The sequence below is a fragment of the Camellia sinensis genome, chromosome 10 (assembly GCF_055761805.1).
Source record: "Camellia sinensis isolate YWXY chromosome 10, ASM5576180v1, whole genome shotgun sequence".
NCBI lineage: Eukaryota > Viridiplantae > Streptophyta > Magnoliopsida > Ericales > Theaceae > Camellia > Camellia sinensis.
In genome coordinates, this window is record NC_138970.1 from 175,300,291 (window position 1) to 175,324,276 (window position 23,986).

The 23,986-nt window shown below is 41.0% G+C and overlaps 1 pseudogene; it reads left to right on the forward strand.

Moving 5' to 3' along the window:
* The first annotated feature begins 218 nt into the window (after positions 1–218).
* The window catches only part of LOC114264244 (callose synthase 3-like), a 36,341-nt pseudogene continuing 12,573 nt past the window's right edge, over positions 219–23,986 (forward strand).

A 23,986-nucleotide genomic window follows, 5' to 3' on the forward strand; every position in this document is an offset into this window, starting at 1 on the left:
ACACCTGAATATGGGCACTTTTAGTTGCACACCTAAATAAGGGTACTTAAATTGGTTCCAATCTGTGGGAGAGTCCAATGAGTTATGTTACTTCTGTTAGTGATTTAAAATGAGAATTAACAATATGTCCCCCAATATATATTATATAAGTATATATATCCAAAATTGTTTTTTTTTTTTTTTTTTTTTGTTCCAGATATGTTAGCTACACTTTAAGAATGAAGGTACAGAGTATAATAGTTTCTCCATTTGCAGCAAGTGTAAAGATGTTTATAGAAGGATGCCTATATTGGTGATGGGCTGGTGTTGTTTTGGGTTATTATGGACAACCTTTGCAATATTTGAATGTGTAAGGATGAAGATAATTGTGCTTTGTGCTGAGAAGAACAAGATAATTGGCTATAGCTAATAGGTATCAAGAAGCTTTGATGTGTAAATACAATGAGAGATACATGTTTTTAAAATTAACATGATTTTATTTTCCAAAATCTAAAATTGTAATTCAACTATATATATATGCAGGTTTGTGAGTGAAACTGCACATGCCAAACCAAAAAAGAACTAATAAGGATATACACGTGTTTTTATGAATGTGATTTATCACAAGCTCATAGCTGCATGTCCACGTGAGGACATTTGGGGCAAAAACATTGTTGAATTTCTTTTAATCATTAGTATGCATAATATTAAACAGCAGTCTATGGATTTGCTTAAGCATGATTTATGGTTTTGTAGTTTGAGTCTCTTTATTGTTCTTTACTTATTTGAAGCTTTATGATGTATGGGGTTTCTTCAATTTTATTTACCATCACTTCAACGCATCTCCATTTCCATAACCTCTATTGCTTGCAGATTCGAACTTTAGGAATGCTAAGGTCCAAATTTCAATCATTGCCTGCTGCTTTTAATGCCTGTTTAATTCCGGAGGAAAAGAGTGAGCCAACAAAAAAGAAAGGACTGCTGAAGTCCACTTTTTCTCAGAACTTTGCTCAGGTTATTTCATTTGCTACTCTCTAGAAAATATGGAAATTCCTTTCCTTCAATTTTATTTATCTAATAAATTTTTTCAGATCCCATCAAGCAGTGAAAAAACAGCAGCAAGATTTGCTCAGTTATGGAACACAATAATCAGCAGTTTTAGAGAGAGGATCTTATAAGTGATAGGTAATCATGGGTCTGAAACTTTGCACAATAATACACACCTATTTTTTTTATGTTGTTTGACTCCTACGATCTAACCTTTTTTTGTGTCCTAACATGCGTTGAGAAATTTTTTATTTTTTTTTCTTCTGATTCTTATTGTATTCTGCTATAGTATGTATAACTTTGTATCATTTCCAGGGAAATGGACCTGTTGCTTGTTCCATATTGGGCTGACCATGAGTTGGACCACATACGATGGCCTCCATTTTTGCTTGCTAGCAAGGTTTGTCACATGGTTCAAATTTGTTTAAAATGGAAGTGTTGCGAAATTCCCAATTGGAAGTGTTGCGAAAATGGAAGTATTGTAATAGTATATAACATGATATCCAATTTTATTTATTTATTTATTTTTTCAATAAATTTGACCTAAGAGCAAATAGATATAAGTTAATATTCAAAGAATCAATTGAGAAAATGAAAGCTTGTCAATAAAAAAAAGTAATGAAAGTTTGAAAAAAGAAAAAGACAGAGAGAAGTAAGGTCATTTTAACCTTGAGAGCAACTCAAGTCTTGTAGAACTTGAAAATTGGACGTTCAAAACATGTCAATTTAAGACTTTTGCTAAAGTTTTATTTATTTATTTATTTTTGGGGTGCGAATTTAACAGCTAAAAAAAGAAAATAGAGAAAAATAGCCTAATACAAAATTTATAATATAAAAAAAAAAAACGCAACGGTTGTAATGGTTTTGTAACGGGGACTACGGCCTTTACATAACAGTGGTGGCTGTTACGGCTGTGAATTTCTATCACACCGCTATAGCGGCCATAAGGGGTGGTGGTAACCATTGAAACCATTATGTATGGTTACGGTTGCGTTTTAAAAACATGTTTGAGAATAATTTTGATCATTCGAAGTAGAGAAATTCTACCGGGACAGGCAAGTGTATCATTGGATTGGCTTGCAAAGATAGGGAATTTTTTGCAGAAGGTCTCGAGTAGCTGCTTTCTGATTCACTTAATAAACTTGTTCTCTGATGATCAGTGGGTGGAAGCAACGTGCAAGTCTCTGGTCATAGTAGTTGTGATGGAATCTTTGAGAACATACTAAACTTTGTCTCAAGGGTAACACGATTTAACATAATTTTCTGATGACTATATATGTCTTTTGGCTAGATCCCAATAGCGTTGGACATGGCTAAGGACAGCAATGGAAAGGATAGAGAGCTGAAAAAGAGGATTGAAGCTGACGACCATGTCTTGTGTTGTTCGTGAGTGCTATGCTTCATTTCAAAACATTATTAAGATTTTGGTTCAGGGTGGTTGCGAAAAAGAGTAAGTTTTATTACATTCTTATAATTTTGATTGAGAAATGGATATACATAGTACATATTGATGCTTTGTTATATCATAATGCTTTATTTGTCCAAATGGCCTTTCTAGGGTTATAGAATATATATTAACTGAGGTTGACAAACATATAGAAGAAGGCAAGCTATTAACTGAATACAATATGGGTGGTCTTCCTAGCCTCTATGACCACTTCGTCAAGCTTATCAAGTTCTTGGTATGCATTTGCAATATCATGGCAGTTGTTTTATGTGACTCGTTAATGGGATTTATGAAGTGTTCACACTGATTTAGTTTCATTTCTGCAGTTAGAGAATAAGTAGACAGACAGGGATCAGGTTGTGATTCTTTTCCAAGACATGCCGGAGGTTGTGACAAGAGACATAATGATGGAAGATCATATAAATAGGTGAAGCATTTTGATGTGATTGCTCCTGATTTTATACTAGTGACTTGATGCCATCTGATGTTGGTTACATTTTTTCTTCAACAGCTTGGTAGATTCTATCCATGGTGGATCAGGACATGAGGGGATGGTCCCCCTTGAATATCAATTATTTGCATCTGTTGGAGCAATAAATTTTTCGGTTCAAGAAACAGAAGCTTGGAAAAAGAAGTTGATTGGTGATATCATAATGAAAAATTTTAATTCCAAACTATTTACCTATTGATTCGTCCTCCTGTCTCCCCCCTCCCCCTCTCCAAAAAAAAATAAAATAAAAGTAGTACCTGTTAACTTTGATGCATTTCTGCAGATCAAACGGCTCGATCTATTGCTTACAGTGAAGGAGGCTGCAATGGACGTACCATCAAACCTAGAAGCTCGAAGGCGCATTTCATTTTTCTCAAATTCATTGTTTATGGACATGCCTTCAGCACCTAAAGTCCGCAATATGCTTTCCTTCTCGTAAGTTTTTCGAGTTCTTTTGCATGTGACCTTAGTTTTCCTTGAATGTGTGTGTTGTATATGCTTGATTTGTTGGTCATGTACTTGTTTGTATTTTGTACTCTTATTGTAATTTTCAAAACTAAGCACTGAGGGGTCGTTCGGGAAGTGACTTTTTGTCTAAAATATGTTTGGGAATGACTTTTTGACTTCTTACCAAAAGATATGCAAGAAGTGGAGTGAATTGAAAGAAATCTTTGACGTTTTTGTATGAGTTGAGATTTTTTTAGCTTTTGGGATTTTCTAGTGGCTTTTTTACTTTTAATCTAAAATATTAACTACCCAAACGAGGCCTAAATATTTTCTACAATGTGTGGCCTAGCAGTGAAACCTCTGAAGCCCCTGTAAGAATGCATGTTTCTTCTGTACAAAGACTAGGTGCTGTATGCTATTATCTGCTATTATGAATCTTTTTCTCGTATGTTATTGATAATCAATTTCTTTTGTATGTGTTGCGGTGATGTTTCTCCTAGTGTTTCGACGCCTTATTACTCGGAAGAGGTGCTATTCTCTCTGCATGAATTGGAAGTGCAAAATGAAGATGGGGTTTCCATCCCTTTTTACCTGCAGAAAATTTTTCCTGGTTAGATTTTCATATGGGCAACATTGGTGGATTGTGTTTTTTTAAGAGGCATTTCAAGCATTTTTTGTTTTTTTGGTGGTATCAAATTGATCATGCAGATGAATGGAACAACTTTCTTGAGCGAGTAAAGCACGACAATGAAGAAGAATTTAAAGGATCGGATGAACTTGAAGAAGACAAATTAGAAAAACTACGCCTTTGGGCATCATATAGAGGCCAAATATTGACTAGGACTGGTAAGCTGTTTGTTTTAGTGTGTGGACGTGCTCAGATGCATGTCTGCATGTGTTTTTTCATTGGTTGTGTGTGTATGTGGCGAGAGTGTTCTGTAGCACCAAGATCTTACTATTAGCACATCCTTTCATTTTTCATTGTACTGACACATTATTACAAATGCCAATAAGAGGCATGATGTATTACCGGAAAGCTTTGGAACTTCAGGCCTTCCTTGATATGGCCAAGGATGAAGGTACTTGCTCGTCCATTTGGAGAATTTGGGATCATTGATGTTACGCAGCTTTTCGCTTTGGTGTTAATAAAAATGCTAGTATTCTTTTTATTTGAATGAAAAAATTGTTATACATCAAGATACTCTGAATGCACGTTTGTTACTTGATGACTACCCATGATCAGATTTAATGGAAGGCTACAAGGCTGTTGAATTAGATTAAAGGAGAAAGGTCATTGTGGGCACAATGTCAAGCAGTGGCCGATATGAAGCTTACATACGTGGTCTCATGTCAGCAATATGGGATTGACAAACAATCTGGAAATCCTCGTGCACAAGACATTCTAAGGGTTATGACAACGTATGTGTTCCGGTATAGTCTTTTGTGGATATGGTGATTGTCATAATTTACCATTGTCATATTTCCTTGTCACAGGTATCCATCTCTTCGTGTAGCTTACATTGATGAGGTTGAAGAACCCAACAAAGATGCATCTAAAAAAATTAACCAGAAGGTTTACTATTCTAAGCTAGTGAAGGCTGCTTTGCCTAAGTCTGCTAATTCTTCAGAGGCAGTACAGAATTTGGATCAGGTAAAAAGTAAGGCTTTCTTTTAAAACAGACTTTGGATCAGTAGTTTTAAATTTAATAGGAGATAAGATAGTCTCAACCAAATACTACTCTACTTGATAGTGCTTAGATTGCTTACTAAGGTCATGAGATTTGCTGGAATTGATCGGAGGCATTGTCACCCCTGTAATTGATATTTTCCACATCATTCTTCAACCACACTCTTTGATGTGGTGAAAATGAATTACAAAGTAAATAAACCATGAATTTGTGACAAGTTATTTACTTGAAAGTGTTGCTACCCAAAATCGCTCGGAAGAATCTACTATTGCACATAAATAACTACTATGCTCTCATAAGGCACACTTGAAAATTATATAGATTTCCACATTTAATTAATTTGAGTCTCTTTCCAAAGAATAATGCTTCGTCATCTTTAATTCTGCTGGTTTGCTGCTGCCGCTGCTGCTAGTTTGCTAGTCTTTTGTATAATTGATGAGTTACTAATGTTTTTAATCTTTTGTATAATTGATTTATTACTAAAATTTTTAATTTATTTTTTTGCAGATTGGATTGGGGTGGCATTTTTGACGTGCAACAATGATGTAATTTGTTTGAATGTTCATTTTTGTTTGATAAGGATACACATACAGTTACACTAGTTATTGTTGGATTTTTGGTGGAATTGAACAAGTTATAACTTTTGAATATTTTGTGGATATTTCACTATTTTATTATATCAGGATGAAATTATTTGTAATGATGAATGCATATTTTCATTTTGTTAATTCGTAAATGTGTTGATAACAGGTTAGGTTAAGTTGTGATAGAATTGTTATATTCAACAGGTTTCAACATGAACAGGGTCATATTTGTTGAATTAAAATTTAGATTTTGATAAAATAGGTATATAATGTGGAAAAAAATATTATGAAATTATTGACAAAATTTTTCATCCTTAAAGAAGGTTTTTTTGTCTCTTGTTTGGCTTAGGTGGATGATTAATTTTGTCATAAATTCTTTATTTCGTCGCTAAATGAATTTGTCATGACAAAAAATATTGTCACATTTTGTCACTATTACCCTCAATGTGTGACAAATTTTTTTTGACATTATTTCATCATTTTTAATGATGAATTTGTTTTTATCTCTATTGGTAGCTTCTTTGACAAAAAATTTTCGTCTTCGTTTATATTAAACGTGGCAAAATTATTTTGTCTCCATTTCTTATATTTATGACAAAATACTTTTGTCTCTAATTTCTCCTTTAATGACAAAATATTTTGTCGCTAATTACTTATAAGTATGTTCCCAACAGAGTGTATTGGAGACAAAAAAAATTCGTCACAAATTTATCATTTTTAATGATGAATTTGTTTGTCTCTATTGGTAGCTTCTTTGACAATTTTTTTTTGTCTTCGTTTATATTAAACGTGACAAAATTATTTCGTCTCTATTTCTTATATTTATGACAAAATACTTTTGTCTCTAATGACAAAATATTTTGTCGCTAATTACTTGCAAGTATGTTCCCAACAGAGTATTGGAGACAAAAAAATTCGTCACAAATTTATCATTTTTAATGATGAATTTGTTTGTCTCTATTGGTAGCTTCTTTGACAAAAAATTTTCGTCTTCGTTTTTATTAAACGTGACAAAATTATTTCGTCTCTATTTCTTATATTTATGACGAAATACTTTTGTCTCTAATTTCTTCTTTAATGACAAAATATTTTGTCGCTAATTACTTACAAGTATGTTCCTAACAAAGTGTATTGGAGACAAAAAAATTCGTCACAAATTTATCATTTTCAATGACGAATTTTGTTTTTCGTCTCTAAGACCCTTTAGCGACGACCCTTTGGAGACAAAATGGGTGACGAAAAATGTTCGTCGTAATTAGTTTGGGTGACGAAATATATACATTTTGAGACAAATTTGTTTCGTCTTTAAATCCCAAATTTGTTGTAGTGCACCAAGGACTGAAAAGGAGGTGCGAGGCTTTCTGGGTAAAGTGCAAGTCATAAGACGGTTTATTTCTAAATTAACCTTGACTTGTGAACCACTCTTTGGCCTCCTGAAGAAAGGAAAGAAATTCCAATGGGACGGCTGATGCCAAGCTGCTTTTGAACAGATCAAGCAATATTTACAGAACCCACCCGTGTTGTCACCACCTGAGCCGGGGAAACCAATGATTTTGTACCTTTCAGTAACTGAAACTACAATGGACTACATACTTGCACAGGAGTCTGAGGATAAGATGGAGAAAGCTATCTATTACCTGAGCAAGAAGATGCTGGAATACGAGACCCGTTACACTCCGCTGGAAAAAGGATTGCTTAGCCTTGGCATGGGCTACCAGGAAGCTGCGGCACTACTTGTTAGCTCACTCTGTAATGTTAGTTTCAAGATTAGATCCCATCAAATATCTCTTCGAGAAACCGGCACTTACAGGTAGGCTAGCTCGTTGGTTGCTTCTGATTTCTGAATTCGATCTGAAGTATGTGACGGGCAAGTCAGCGAAGGGAAGAGCGGTAGCAGAATTCCTAGCCGATCACCCAGTTGAAGGGGATGAAGCAGTTGAGTACCTATTCCTAGACGAGGCCATTTTGCACGTCGAAGACGAGTTTTGGATGATGTACTTTGACAGAGCGTCAAACCAATACGGGTATGGGATAGGGGTGTTGTTGATAGCGCCCGACAATTCCCGTATCCCTCTAGCATTCAAACTCCGTTTCAAAGTCTCAAACAATGAAGTAGAATATGAGGCATGTATTGCTGGTTTAGAAGCTACCCTAGAACTAGGGGCAAAACGGTTAGACGTCATCGGGGACTCGAACCGTGTTGTATCTCAAGCTAAAGGAGATTGGAAAGGCAAAGAAGAAAAGATGAGAATATACCACCAGACCTTGGACTTGTTGATTCCTCGGTTTGAGAAGCTGAACTTCGCTCATCTGTTAAGAGAGAACAACAGGTTCGTAGATTCACTAGCAACTCTATTCCCTATGATAGAAATACCTTTTGGAGTCCGGATGCGTTCGATCATCATTGACCAGAAGTTTGTACCGGCTTACGAGCTGATTGCTACCATAGATGAGGTTCAAGATGAGAACCCCTAGTATTACGATGTTTGGAACTTCTTAGAGAAAGAGGCATACCCACCAGGGGCAAATGCCAAAGACAAGAGGGCAATCTGAAGAATGGTTGCTCAGTTCATCGTCTGTGGAGGGGAGCTATACAAGAGAGGTCATCTCGGGATGCATAAGATGTGTGTTGATACCGAAGAGTCCAAGCGCCTAATGGAGGCCATCCATGGAGGAGAGTGCGAAGCGCATATGAACGGGGTGATGCTAGCCCGGAAAATCCTTAGACAGGTTTATTACTGGTCCACCATGGAGGAGGATTGTATTGGCTTTGTTCGGCGATGCCACAAATGCCAGATCCATGCAAACCGCATGAACATTCCGCCGTCGAAGCTGTACAACATAACTTCGCCATGGCCATTTTCTGTCAAGGGGATTGATGTGATTGGGGCTGTCACTCCAAAAGGATCCAATGGGCATGAGTTCATTCTGGTCGCGATAGACTATTTCACAAAATGGGTTGAGGCCCAATCTTATGCGGTGTTGAAGGCTTCACATGTTGCGAAGTTCATCAGGAACAACATCATCTGTCGCTATGGGGTCCCGAACGAGATTATTTCAGATAATGGTTCCCACTTCAAGAAGGAAGTGATCGACTTGTTGGAAAAATACAATGTGGCTTTTTATAAGTCATCTACATATCGGCCACGGACCAACGGAGCAGTTGAGGCCGCCAACAAGAACATCAAGCATATATTACAGAAGATGGTGGAAACCTACCGGGACTGCCAGATAAGCTGCCATTTGCTCTGTGGGGCTACCGGACGTCAATTAGAACTTCTACTGGAGCGACTCCGTATTCATTGGTTTATGGGATGGAGGCCGTTCTACGTATTGAAATTGAAGTTCTGTCATTACGAGTACTGGCTGAGTGTCAGATAGCTGAGGCAGATTGGCAGCAGAGCAGATTCGAAGAACTCATGCTCTTTGATGAGAGAAGGTTGAAAGCATTGTACCATGTTCAAGGTTATCAACGACGAATTGCCAGGGCTTTCAACAAGAAAGTTAAGTCCAGGAATTTGAAGGAAGGAGATTTGGTGCTCAAAGACAACCGAGCTCCCATCCACGACCCTAGGGGTAAGTTTAGACCCAATTGGACTGGCCCTTACATCATCAAGTCTATCTGGTAAGGTAGAGCTGTCGTTCTGATGGACCTAGATGGCCCAGAGTTCTCCCAACCGATCAACATGGATAAGTTGAAGAAATATTTTCCCTGAGTGGCTCGCTAGGCCGAAAACCCGAAAGGGCGACCTAGGCAAAAGTTAGAGCACAGAAAATTTGCAATGATAAAAACTGAGCTCGCAAGGTTAAAAACCCGCAAAGGGCGGCCTTGGCAAAAGTTAGAGCGTAAAAGGTGAGGGTTAATACACGAGTGAACCTGAGCCGAACTACGTAAGGCTTGATTCCCATCTTTGGGATACGTAGGCAACTTCATCCTGAAGTCCAGCCATAAACACTTCCCTGATCAACTTTGTCCATGTGATTGCCTTGGTCATCTTTGTCTATTCAGCATTCAAGAGCTTGGTTGTGATCTCCGGTGCAGTGCTATTCAGACTAGGGGCAACTTTCCAGTTGCTGGGATCCGGGGTTGTGCATCTTAGTGACAGATCTCAGGCGTGTCCAGTTTTGATCCATATCGAAAATGGTTTTGAAAAGTTTTAATAAAAGTTGATTTTGCTCAAATTAATCTTTTTACAACTTAGATCATTTTTGGACCAAACGGAGAATTTTCAGTACCCACAACCTCCAATTTTATTGATTTCAATACAGAGTCCTCCTGCTCTTGAATAAAAAATTGAAATTGCTTTTCATTGCATTCATAAAAAAAAATTAAAAGTTTTGATTAAAAGCCAATAAATCCGGGGCATAGTCAGGTGTTCCTGCGTCCCTTCCCAGAGCCGGTCGAAGCCTCTGATGCCAAGCTGGGCCCGATCTGTGCCTCTTCATTGAGCCAATCTAAGCACTCATCAGAGAGGGTGTAGCTGAAAGTAGGAGCGGGGGCCAGAAGTTCTCTCGTCCTCCAGGCTGCGGCATACCGAGCTAGCTGCGTACCTCGGACCGAAAATGTAGCAGGGTACTCAATCCTCTCTTCTGGGCAAGTCTGATCATGCCCGAACTGGCGTCGAAATCAGAACGGAAAATAGAAGACACAGTGTGTCATGCCAATCAACTGAACCCCGGGCTGACGGGTCATGCTGTAACTCATTGCCGGCAGGTTAAGCCAATGGCAGTGCCAAGTGATGTGGTTTGCGAACAAATTGCACATCCAGCTGTACCACCATCTTTCATCCGGAGCATCGATTAGACGTCGTCAGGAGAAATAGCTGCAAGCTGAATATGCTGGACACGAGTCCACAACTCTCAACTTGTCCATCAACCATACCTGGGGAGGGATAAAAAATGAGAGAATAAAGAATAGAGAGATGTACGTTGAGAGAAAAAGTGAGCAGAAGGTTTTGAGAGAAAAATCGAGCCTGAGGGCCAAGTGATGTGAGCAATATATGTGAGATGGGATGGGAAACATTGCCTGCAATAGTAGTGGACTCCCCGCAAAACTAGCCGTCTCTCGACGATGAAAAGCGTCTAAGCCCATCAATGTCTCGGCCAATGTCATAGCAATGCAGCTTTTGCCCTCTTTCAAGCCCTCGATGGCCTCAATTAAACGAATGCTAAACCTGCCAGAGCCTGGGGCTAGCAAGAAATGAGATAGCATGCATAAGCAGAGCACATGTCGTTGGTAACCCTGCCAATGATGGTTGCCGCGGTTACCAGCATCAGAAAACTAACAAACCAAGCTCGGAATGTCCATCTCTCAGTTGTGAATCAATGACCGAGTGTCATGCACAGTAAAGCCGCACATCCGTCCTAAGGCTTGGACGTGGCCAAACCGGAACTGAGGCAAGATTTCCTTGTCATGCTCGGATTCCATTAAAGCTTGGAAATCCTTGAAAGTGGGACACATCTCTTGATCGCCAAAACTAAAGACGTGTGTTACCGGATTCCAAAACCTTGCCGCGGCATGGAGGAACGGAAAACGCAGCGGGGTGTGGCCCAGCGTGAATAGTGCATTTATGCCGAAATCCCAAAAATTCAGCCTTTCCGGGCTATCCAAGTTGGCAATCCAAGTTATGAGATTTTGGGCAAGAAACTCTTCCATTTTGGTGCAAATCAGTGTTGAAATGAGGAAAACTACGAAGCTGAGGCTTTTGTAGAAGATAAGGTGGTGAGTGGAAGACAGGTGTCAACATTCTGGAGGTGTTTGCCATTTTTGGCCGATCGGCCAAAAATAGTGCCGACCGACCATCTCTTTTGTCCGATTGGCTAAAACTGTAGGCTGATGGCCATTTCTTGTGGCCGATGGCTTTTCCCTTTGGCCGATGGCCTTCCTTCTTGTTCCCTGAGCTGATTATGTATGGAACATGCTGCGAACTTGTAATTGGTTCCACTTTTAATGCCTTTCGGTGATGATTTTGCGAAGTCACGCCTGTTACTGCAATTTGTTTATCGAGTTGTTGTACTCTTGCTTATCGAGTTGTATTTTACATTCTTTAAGTCTCTGCTTTCCTTATCGAGTTGTGTTTACACTTGGTTAGCTTATCTAGTTCTTTGTTTTGATTATCGAGTTGTTTTTGTCGTTACTCGGTTCACTACCTGATTATTACGATGCAAGTGCTTAATTTTCAAACAAAAGTTCAATCTCATTTACATTGTTATGTAATGCGATGCGATGTGATGCATAGAATATACAAATATAACACTTTTTGAACAAAATAGTTGTTTCATTTCATCATGTCTTTTGCAAAAAGTACATAGTTTTGAAGAAAGTAAAACCTGCCTGAGGCAGTACAATGTGCTCAAACTACCAGTAAAAAGAAAAATAAAGCAAAACAAAAAGAGGAGAAAAGCAACAAAGTGTCTGAACAGAGCAAAAAAGAAGAAAAGTAGCAAATGTCTGGATCAGTATTAGTCATCTCGAGCACGGGAGTCCGTCTTGGTCCTCTTCCTGGACGAGGGTCCAGGATCACCGCCGCCAGCTCCGTAGTCTGAATCTGAGCTATCTCTAGCCTCGCCTTGAGATGACTCTACCTCCTCATCTGACTCATCGTCATCTGGAGTAGGCTCTCGCGAACTGCTCTCAGCACGGGCGTGCCTGTGTCTACCTCGGCTGTGGAATGTCATCCCCTACCTGGCTCCCCCTCCTCCTCGAGTAGGAACAGATGGTCCAGCTGGAGCACCTCCCATAGCCGGAATCTGGAATGAGGACTGAAAAGGACAAATAGCGAACGCATCAGTCATGCTACGCAAAACAGTATATAAATGCTATGAGCAGTGTATCAGTACAGAATGCAGTGTATGTGTCCAGTGTATGAATACCGTGAGCAACGCTGTGAGCAGTATGTGGGTTACAGGGTATCAGTGCCGTGTTGATAGTGTGATGCATCAGATTATGTATGAAACAGATTAGGCAGGGTTTGAGACTGCGGTTGAAAGAACTTACCGGGATATTGTAGATGGTCAAAAAGTCAATGTACCGCTGCAGCATCCCTATCGCTGAGGTTGTCAACTCCAGGGACTGGAGAGTGTACTCGACGGAAGCCTGCAAAAGTGTTGAAGTCATTAGTTTTCTGCGGGATATCAAATGAATTGAAATGACTGTACAGAATGCAAAGTCTAGTAGTGCATACCGCGGTCGAGCCATAGACTCCGACAAGCTCATAATCAGCAGGAGAAGGAGCGAAAAGGATCTGATAAGTCTCCCCACCCTGCCCTCGACATGTGATCGTCGTGGGCAGTGCTGGCCACTCAGCACCCCGTCCCCTCCGAGATCCACTCCTACCACGGGCCTGAGTCACCCTTGGTGCCCCTGCTTTTGCTGCCAGGGTTGATGGTCTCTCTCTCTTGACTCGGTGAGCATCGGTCAGAGGCCGCATGAGATAAGCCTGAATGAACCCGGCGTAGTCACTCTCGTCTCTAAAGCGCTCCGAGTCCCAGCCGATCGTATAGTCCATCATCTCCTCAGAGGTATACCTCTCAGTATGCCTCATATGGGTGGGAGGCGGCCTCGGGACTACCTGCTCCGATAAGCCGAGGGTCTACCGCAAGAAGCGCTCACCCAAGTACCACGCTCGGCAGACTGGACCCTCCAGCAAGACCCTAAATCGGGCAGTCTCTCGAGCACCGGTATACTGCTCCCGAACTGCGTCAGGCAACGGGGCCCAAGGCTGCCAGGTGATCTGCAAATAATACACAGTTTGTTATTTACTGTTATTAAGAGTACGATATAAAGCGATGCTTAAATAAACTGTAATGTTTGACATACCTCGGCTGCGGTGATGGTGTCAAAATAGCGACAGAAAAACATGAAGGACTCCCGTGGTCTCCGCTCGCATCTCACATCGAAGCAGTAGGAAAACGAAACCATGGGGGGCATCTCCTCATCCGGCACTGGAGCAAGCCTAGGAAAGTAGGCATACACCCACAACTACAGAATGTAACAGAGCAGATATGAGTATGCTTATCAGATAAAGTAGTAAACAGATAAAGCAGATTGCATGTGTGCAGTGTGTGTGGTATACAGATAATGTAAAGCAGAATCATAAAACAGAAAGGGAAAGTGTACCTCCCAGGCTCGCTAGTAGCCTTCAAACAACTACCCGCTGAGGTGGGAGGATGAGCTCATATATCCGTAAAGGGTGGCCAAGCCCGCGCCACCCCAGTCGTAGCCACAGATCTGCGTCACATCCACAAGTGCGCTCAGTAGGTAGAGGGCGATAGTGTTCGCCCGGTCGGCGAAGAGCGTAGTCCCCAACAGGAACATGATGAAGCCACGGGCATACTGCTCCTCCTCCTCCCGAGTAGTAGGCGCCTGGATCCAGAAGTGATCCTTGAACCATGAATACCTCATAAATCCTAATCGGGCAAGAGGTGGCTGAGTACCAAGCAAGTATAGCTGAGCGGCGTCCCACTTGCCCATATCTGTGTCAAAGGGGATCGGATCACCCCCCACTCCGATGCCTGTGAGCATGGAGAAGTCAAAGGGAGTCATCATCATGTCCCTGGTGGCAGAAAGGTAGAGGGAGTCGGTAGTGTCCCACCACCTCTCCACCAAAGCAACAAGAAGGGACCTGCTCGCAGTGAGGCGCGAGAGTCCCATGCAGAAAGTCCCAAAACTAGCCTGGTCGACAATATGACGGACCGCGTTGGGCAGCCCCATATACCAACCTCGGGTGACAGTGTTCCCATGCCCCCAGAAGGCATGGGAATCTCCTTGTGTTTGAAATATATCAGTTGCGATGCAGTGTTAGAAATATAGTGTTGAACACACTCAGAATTGATAAAAATGCAGTGTGTGTGTATGTGTTTGAATGCATTCAGAGTTGATGAAAATGCAGTGTGGGTGCATGCGTTCAAGTTTATATAAATATCGAGTGTGGGTGTGCTCACAGTGAACTCAGTATATGATGAATCAGTGTGTTTGGGTCACTCAGTTGAAAATACAGTGTGTGTGCATGTGTTTGAATGTGTTCAGAATGGATAAAAATGTAGTGCAGGTGCATGTGTTCAAGACTACACAGACTTTGGGTGTGGATGTGTTCACAGTGAACTACATCATGTGGTGTATCAGTGTGTCTGGGTTAAGCAGTTAAAGAACAGTATTGACTATTGCAGTTATACATTCTACATTGCGGAAAATGAAACAGAGGAGGAGTTTACCTCAGCGGCACTATAGGACAAATGCGACTCAGGCTCGCGCAATAGAAGCTCCAATGGTGCGCCCTGCGCATAGCTCCTAAAGTGGTGGATGCCATCGGGAGGAAGCACATGAATCGCCGGCCTGTAGGTCGTCAGGTCGAATGGTCAGATGCAAAGAGGTAGAAGCTCGACCTCGGGGTCCACGTCCATCTTCGGGGGAGCCCCACTGCCTGGAACGTCGTCTGCCATCTCAAGAAAAGTGCGAAAATGGTCGAAAGTGCGGAAAATGGGTGAGAATACCAAAAATAAACCCAAAAGTCAACCCCGAGAGGGTGAAAAATGGGAGAAAAGGGTTGGAGTGTAGAAAAGGCACAAAGATTGAAGTATAACTTGGGGAAAACAAACCACAAGTACTAGAAACCAAGAAAATGGGACCGAAACCAAGATTTGTTTAGTTCAAAGTGTGTGAAACGGGAAGGGTTTCGCGAATCGGACAACGGAAAAGGGTCGAAAACAAGAGAAAAATGCGGATCAAAGGAAAAAAAATCACCTAGGAAGAGAGAGGACGGATTTTCGAGCTAGGGTGAAGTGGAAATATAAGGTTTGGACCTTATATTTAAAGACCTATGGCCAAAGGACAAAATTGTCCTGACATTGTCATTTTTGGCCGGTCGGCCAAATTGTTAGCCGATCGGCTAAATAGTTGGCCGATGACCTCCTTTTGTGGCCGATGGATGGCCGGTTGCCTCCCCTTGTGGTCAATGCACCTCCCACACCCTTGTTTGGGTCAGTTATGTGGTTTGGGACCTTCATTACTCAAGATAGTGCAAGAAAGTGCACTTTTGAACCTTAACTGGCCTTCGTGTTGACCTTGAGCCGCGTCCTCTGTGTGCAATGCTCGGTGCGCACAAGGAGTATCCTTTCTCGTATCCTTTTGTATCTTGCGAGTTCCGTAAACCGCTTTAAATATGTTGTATCACATTGCTTTGTTTTGACTGCAATAAACGCGCTCATTACGCATCTGGCATAGAACAATGCCTCGTCTTGTTTTGAAGTTGCATTTCAACATCGCGAGTGACATGCCTTCACCATACTTATGTTGAACATGGGTCTTTCTTGCTATACACATTGCTATACGTTATCGCGTATGCTTTACTTACATGTGTTCATGCTTTTCCTGCTATACACATTGCTATACGTTGTCGCGTATGCTTTACTTACATGTGTTCATGCTTTTCCTGCTATACACATTACATGCGTTGTCGCGTATTGCTTTACTTACATGTGTTTATGCCCTCCTTGCATTGTTATGCTTGTTTCAAATTGCATTGTTATGCGCACACTTAGGTTGCATTGTTATGCACCCCTTCCTCCCGCATTGTCATGCACTCTTCACATGCGTTGCCACGCACGTTACTCGCATTGTCATTCACATCTCTCTTGCATTGTTATGCATATCTATCTTGCATTGTTATGCATATCTATCTTGCGTTGTTATGCATATTTATCTCGCATTGTTTGGCCTATTTATCTTGCACTGTTACACATTTTTGTTACTTGCGCTGTTACGCACTTTTGTATCTTGCGCTGTTACGCACTTTACTTGCGCTTTTACGCACTTTTGTATCTTGCACTGTTACGCACGTTACTTGCGCTGTTACGCACTTTTGTATCTTACGCTGTTACGCACTTTACTTGCACTTTTACGCACTTTTGTATCTTGCGCTGTTACGTACGTTACTTGCGCTGTTACGCACTTTTGTATCTTGCACTGTCACGCACTTTACTTGCGCTATTACGCATGTCTTACTTGCGCTGTTACGTATGTCTACTTCTTTAACTTGCGCTGCCACGCATGTTTTATTTCTTCGACTTGCGCTGTTACACATGCTTTACTTGTTTTACTTGCGCTGTTACGCATGTCTTCTTCTTTTATCTGCGCTGTTACGCATGTTTTGTCTGCGCTATTATGCATGTTTTACCTGCGTTGTCTCGCATGTTTTATTTGCGTTGTTTCGCATTCCTATAGTCTGCGTTGCCTCGCATGTTTTATTTGCGTTGTTTTGCATTCCTATAACCTGTGTTGTCTCGCATGTTTTATTTGTGTTGTTTCGCATTTCTATAACATGCGTTGTCTCGCATGTTTTATTTGCGTTGTTACGCACATGTCTCTATCTTGCGCTATTACGCATGTTTTCTTTGCGCTGTTACGCATGTTCTACTCGCGTTGTCTCGCACCCTCGGGATTGCATTGTCTTGCACCCCTTCACTTGCGTTGTCACGCACTTTTCACTTGCATTACTATGCATGTTTCTAACGATGTTGTACCTATTAAGTTTCTTTCTTTTTCAGGCACGATATTGTATGTACGGTTGATTTGAAGCTGGCACGACCAGACGAATCGGACAGGTATTGTATTCTCCACGTGAGACGTAGCGAGAATTATATAATTCTCTTACATCCTTTCTGCATGAGTTGTAGTTCGATTCTTATTCGCTTGCTTAAACTGTTGCATGTTTTGCTTCGTTACAGCTCTCTTTGCATGATTATAAGTTATGTTTAGCTTTGTGCATGTCATTTGCATCTCGCCCCTGCCTGCAGGCACATATCTTTGCTTCTTGTATGCTTGTCTAAGTCTTCGGCCTTGTCAAAAATGGGTCGTCTCTGGGCTTTGACATTTACTCCCGTCATTGTTATGACTTTCGAGTTCTGTCAAAGAGGGGCAACTATAGACACCCCATTTTTGACCGTCCTTAAGACTTGGACGTCATCGTTTGAACACTTGATGATCATCCATGCTTGTGTTCGTTTTGAGTTCCTGGAGGTCTCGGCCGCGCGCCTAGCCTCAAGATCTCTTAACTTGTCCGTCTTGTGCTTGGTTGTGAACCAAAGACTTGTGTTTTTACTTTTGAGGGAAGATGGTGGCTTGTTAGCCATCCCCTCAACCCATCGGCCAAGGCTTGAAGCCATCGGCCCCTTTTTCTTACCATCGGCCAAAGGTGCTAGCCGATCGGCACTGTTTTTGGTTGGTCGGCCACCCTTGTTGGTCGATCGGCCATATTTCCGGCTGACCCCATTTCATCTACTTTTGGCAGATATTTTGTGCCAGCTGGAATAGCTGGCATGCACAATTCCTCCCCTCCATACACGTGTATGGAGGGATTTGAGCCTTGCTTAGCTTCTCCAAGAAGCTTTGCAAAATTGGTTTTCTATAAAAGGAGAGCCTCCTCTCCCTTTCTAGGGGTTCTAGAAATCTGATATACAAGTTAGATATCTCTCTCTCTCTATATCTCCCTCTCCCTAGATTTGTGTGTGTGTTTGAACTCAAAAGTGTGTTTCGTTCTTACTATTGCACACAAACACCTAGAGTTACACCATCCTTGCGTGCTGAGGTACTAGGAGGTTCATTTTAAGGTGCTTGAGCTGGTTTTGATCAGAGAGAGTTGCTGGTCTTGTGTTCTTGAAGTTGTTCTTCAAAGGTGAGATTCTAAACTTTAGATACCCCATTTTGGTTTAAGCTTTTACACATACTTCTATATTGTTTTAAGCTTAACTCTAAACTACAAAAAGTTCTGATTTTATATGCTTGTTGTGGTTGCTTAAGGTCACTTTTTGGTTGGGGGTTGTCTATCCCCTCTTAGGCCTTGTTTGGCCTTGTTTTGTGCCTTTACTTTTGAGCTTTGGGATCATCTTATTTTGACCTTCCCACCACTGAAATCTAGAGGATTTTCAGTGGTGGAGAAGTGGTTTTGGAGTCTTGTATAGGAGGGGGACACCCCTCTCTTCTTATGTCTCATATGCTCGCATTGTTGGCTCATAATAGTAGCATGTTTGCTTAGCATGTTTTGGTCCCATTTCAGCAAGTATTTGGTGTTATCTTAGCATGATATACCTCTGTTTTAAGTTGGTTTGTTGACCCCTTGCATACACCATGTACTTGTCTTACAATCCTCTCATTTGCCTTAACATGCATCATGCATTTGGGCTATCATTCTTGCATATTTTGGCTCAACTTGAAGGAGTTTTTAGTCATGCTTTACCATGATCTAGCTCTGATTTGTATTGTTTTGGTCATAAATGTCATGATTTGTATAGCCTTAGTTCATCATAGCTTGTTAAGCTTTGTGCATCAAGTCACTAGCATGCATTGCTTGGACCCTTTTCACGATTTGGCATCATCTCATATGAGATTTCAGTCCATATAATGTGGCCATGCATTCACATTTGTAACATTTTCCATGCATTGGAAGGTTGGTGTTTTATGCCTCAAGAATGTGTCATTGTGTATGCCATAATGTTAGCCCTTTGGAATGCCATCTAAGTGGGTTTTTGGGCTCATTCTAACTTGCCATAATTCTGATTTTATTGGCCTAAGTCATGCCATGTTTGGTTGTAATAGGTGTAGTGCAATTGCCCCTTTTGGCCTTGTATGCGTCTTATTTTGTGCTTACCTTTCTAGCATGTTTCGGCCTCATTCCATACATGTTTTAGCCTTGTTTTGGTCTACCTTGGGACTGTTTTGGGTCACCTTGGCCCTTTGAGGCTTGATTCTTGTAGCCTTGGTGCAAGTCCCTTAGCTAGCTTTGAGCTTTGAGTTTATTAGCATGCTATGCTTAACCTATTTGAGTGGTTTGACACTACTCCTTAAATGATTTCAGAGCTTATTGCATTGTCACATTCTCATGTTTATCATATCTCGCTCATGTTTGAGGATTGTGCATTGTTGCATAGTTTATGAATCAATGTGTGTACATGTGTGTTTTGCCCTTTCGGTGCCTTAATTCATCACTTTGGCCACTAATTTGGGCATGGCTGAGGTCTGTCCGTCATTAGTTTAAGTCCGTTTACCATGTTGTTCAATGTTGTTACATTACATCACTCTCGCATGCTTGAGTTGTATAACATTCGCATGTTGTTGCATGCTTGTCTTGCATGTTATCACATGCTTGTTGCATACTTGGTATATTGCATGTTGTCGCGTGCTAGTTCCATTGCATATGGTTCGGTGTTGGTACATTGCATTTTGCATGCTTGAGTCCCATTGCATTTGGCATGTTTAGGTTGCATAGCATTGCATTTCCATGTTGCATTGTATTTGGCATACATGCATTGCATTGTGTTTGGTTTGGGGTGTCAAACCAAACACGAGGAGCGAGCGACATTTCGTACTCGAAGTGACGAAACGTGCCTCAATCCTCGGTCGCCGACATTCTTGATCCAACTTGATAGAGTGTGAAGCATTCACATGTGTTTTGTGCCTCCATTTCACATTAATGTGCACACTTGGCTCCTTTGGCCATCATGCATCGAGATGCGTGATTGATGGCCCGAGGGTCGAGGACTACACTCCTTTGAGTCTCAAACATGATAAGGAGGGTGGTCGTGCAAACATTGCCTTGTAAATGCATTGCCATCCTCTGTTTGTCCTCTGCTACAGCAAAATCGCATTCTGCAGGAAGAATTGGCCAGTCGGCTACTTTCAGTGCCGATCGGCTAACCATTGTTGGCCGATAGCATAACATTTGGTCGATGACCATTTTCTATTGGCCGATGGCCACCCCTCTTGGCCGACGACCTCTCAGAGTATCCAAGAGGTGGTTCAGAAGGATCACAGAGATTTGTGCAGTGTGTAGAGGTGCAAAACAGTGCAAACAGAGGAAACATGAGGCATGGCAACAGGTTTCCGAGCGAGGCGATCGAGCATGCATCATTCAATCATTCCGAGGCGGAGCTGTGGCAGCCTCTTTAGTTTCATACTTAGTCTGTTTTGTAAGTTAATTAATTTGCTTAATTAGTTAAGGTTTTGTAATAATTAATTAGTGTAGTGTAGCTAGCTAGTTGATTCATTCAGACCCTCCGTCGAGAGGGCGAACTTTGTAATAAGTGTGCGTGAGTGTGTGGATGTCTTCCAACCCCACGTCTTTCTCCCTTTTACTTACCTGCTTTCAGTGGTTAGTTTTAGGTCATGTTTCAAATAGCATTCCTATGCTTGCATGTTTGCATCATTCATTTGTATTGCATGCACCGGGCTCGGTGCACCATACTAACTGCATAGTATTTCAATTCTGATTTGAATACATGATTATCAAATTGCAACTCATATGCCATTTTAGAATAGCCGAGCCTATTTCTAGTTGCATTATGCATGCGTTGCATTAGCCATCTTAACATGAACTAGGATCATGCATTGATTACTAACTAGTTGTTGTTTTGGCTCGGAGTACAAGGTAAGCTTTTATGCTTTAGCATCTTGCATGAGTGTGAGTGTTGCCATGATAGCATGCTTGCCATAAGGCTATTTGCTTATATGATATAACTGCCTGAATGCCTGTGGGTGAAGGTTGGATTGCTTGAATTGGAACAATTCATCGAAATGCGAGTTTTAAGCCCACTTGAGAGTGGCAAAATCATGTTTTCTAAGACCACTTGAGGGTGGAAAATCCGCGTCTTAGCCTACTTGCGAGTAGCATCTTCAAACCATTTTCAAACAAACATGAGATGTTTCGTTCCAATTTAGGCGATCTAGTCTATACTTGTGTGTTGTGCGCATCACATAGTAATTCTAGGCTAATAAATCGGAATAAGAACACATGTGTTTTCAAAAACAAAATATCATGTTAGTAAAGGCCAATCTTTGATTAGGCGAGCGGGGGTGCTCATAGATGACCTTCCCCAATCGTACCCAAGTTCTCGAGCCGAGGCAACTTTGGTGATGACGGACACGTGGTCTCAGGCAACGAGTCAGGGTTTCCTAAATTTTCCCAAAATAAATATTTAGGTGGTGACTCTGTATCTGGAAAAGCAGTCCATGTTTGGCACTTCTTTCTTAAAAATCAGTTTTCCAAAACGATTTGCCGGATTTGGACTCTTCGGTGATTTATTGGTGTCGCATTGCACTTTGCGGGATTAGATTCAGAACCGTGACATTTGAGTCCGAACTGTAAAAGCATAAAGCCTGAGGGCGCGTCTACAGTTGGCCACGTATTACCGTCGGTTTGTGAAGGATTTCTCTAGACTAGCTTCACCTTTGACTAAGTTAACGAGGAAAGAGATCAAATTTGTGTGGAGTGAGACTTGTGAAAAATCGTTACAAGAGCTTAAGATTAGACTCACCACTGCTCCAGTATTGATTATACTGGTGAGGGGTCTGAGTTATGCAGTATATTGTGATGCTTCACAGGAAGGTTTGGGTTGTGTATTGATGCTAGAGGGTAAAGTGGTAGCCTATGGCTCACGACAATTGAAAATATATGAGAGGAATTATCCTACCCATGACTTAGAATTAGCAGCAGTGATATTTGCCTTGAAAATATGGAGGCACTATCTGTATGGTGAGAGGTTTGAGGTGTTTTTTGATCACAAGAGTCTGAAGTATCTGTTTGCACAGAAAGACTTGAATTTGAGACAGAGAAGGTGAATGGAATTCATAGAGGATTATGATTTCGAGTTACATTATCATCCGGGAAAGGCCAACGTTGTGGCCGATGCTTTGAGTAGGAAGTCAGTTATCAGTGTAGCTTTTATCGCCATCCGAGATTTGGAAATTTTGGGTACTCTTAGTGAGTTTGACTTGCATCTGGGTGAGTCCGTTGATCTGCAGCCTTATTTTCAGTAGTTGCACAACCTATACTTGTGAACCGAGTGTTGGAAGCACATAGGGGTGATTTTGAGGTAGAATCCTTCCAAGAGAAGATTTCAAATGGGAAAGTAGAAAGAGGTTTGACCGTGAATCCTGACCTAAGTGTGAGATACCGTGACCGTATGTTTGTACTGGAGTCTTGCCGAGAGGAAGTACTCCGAGAGTTTCACCATTTGCGCCTTGCAGTGCATCCGGGAGGCATAAAGATGTATCATAACCTTAGTCGCCAGTTTTGGTGGAGACGTATGAAAAAGGATGTAGCTGTGTTTGTATCAAAATGCCTTACTTGTCAACAAGTGAAGGCCGAGCATCAGAGGCCAGCGAGTTTGCTACAACCCTTGCTGATAGCTGAGTGAAAATGGGAGCATGTATATATAACTCAAAAAAAAAATCCTACCTCAAAGCAAGAATATGAGAAGAAACAAGATTTCAAGAAAAACTTGTCACGAAATCAAAATCCAATAAGTGAGAATCACAGTCTCTATGTGGTCTTCGCTTCTTGCAAGGGATCTAAGCTTGATTCTTGGTGAGAAAGGAGATTTCTAGAGAGAGAAGTTAGGGGTTTTCAGAGCTTAGGAGAGGAGAAAGAATGAGGAAAAGAAAAAACAAAAGAAAAGATCAAAAAGGCAACTTTTAAGTTGTTGATATCACATAGACCGCTTGAGCGGTGAACTCAAACTCTCAGCATTTCAATTTGCAAAGCAAAATACTGGATGCTCCTTCCTCACCGCTCGAGCAGGAAACCAACCGCTCCAGCGGTCACCCTGGACACAACTAGTCACATGTTCAACTCCTAAAGCACTCCCAACACATCAATCTTATTTCCATATGTAACCATTTAAGTAAATGCTTTCATTTAGCCTCTTACATTTATATTTCATTTACTTAAGTTTGTAACGTAAATAAAGAAATACCCCCCCCCCATTTGGATTCAAAGAAAAAATACAAAAAAAATCAAAATTTAATTAAATCAAAAAGTGGTTCTCCCATTTTTAGTACAAAAATAATTTTCCAAGAAAAATTTCTAAGTTTGACATTGAAGCAAAGTGATTAATACCTCATAAAAAAATCCCATAAAATTAATTTAGACTATTTAATATATAAGGAATAATTACTGCCAAAAATTATTTTGAAAATCGTAAGTTTTGAAAAATCCAATTCTTACACTTAGAAAATTTTCAGGCTAAGCCCAATATTTTTGATAGAATTTTTTTTTAATACAACCATCTTCATATGAAAAAGAATAAGGGTTGGATCTCAACCTGAGCAGTTAAAATGACCCAAACCACTCAGAACAGTCAAAATCACTCAGAATGACCACATGTCCCAACCCCCTCCCCCCCCCCCCCCCAAAAAAAAAAAGGGTCGGGCACCACACGTGTCATTGCCATAGAAACATTTAAGTCATGCGTATTTTATGCTTAAGATCTTATTATTTAAAATGAATGATTATATTATCATATAACATAAAAT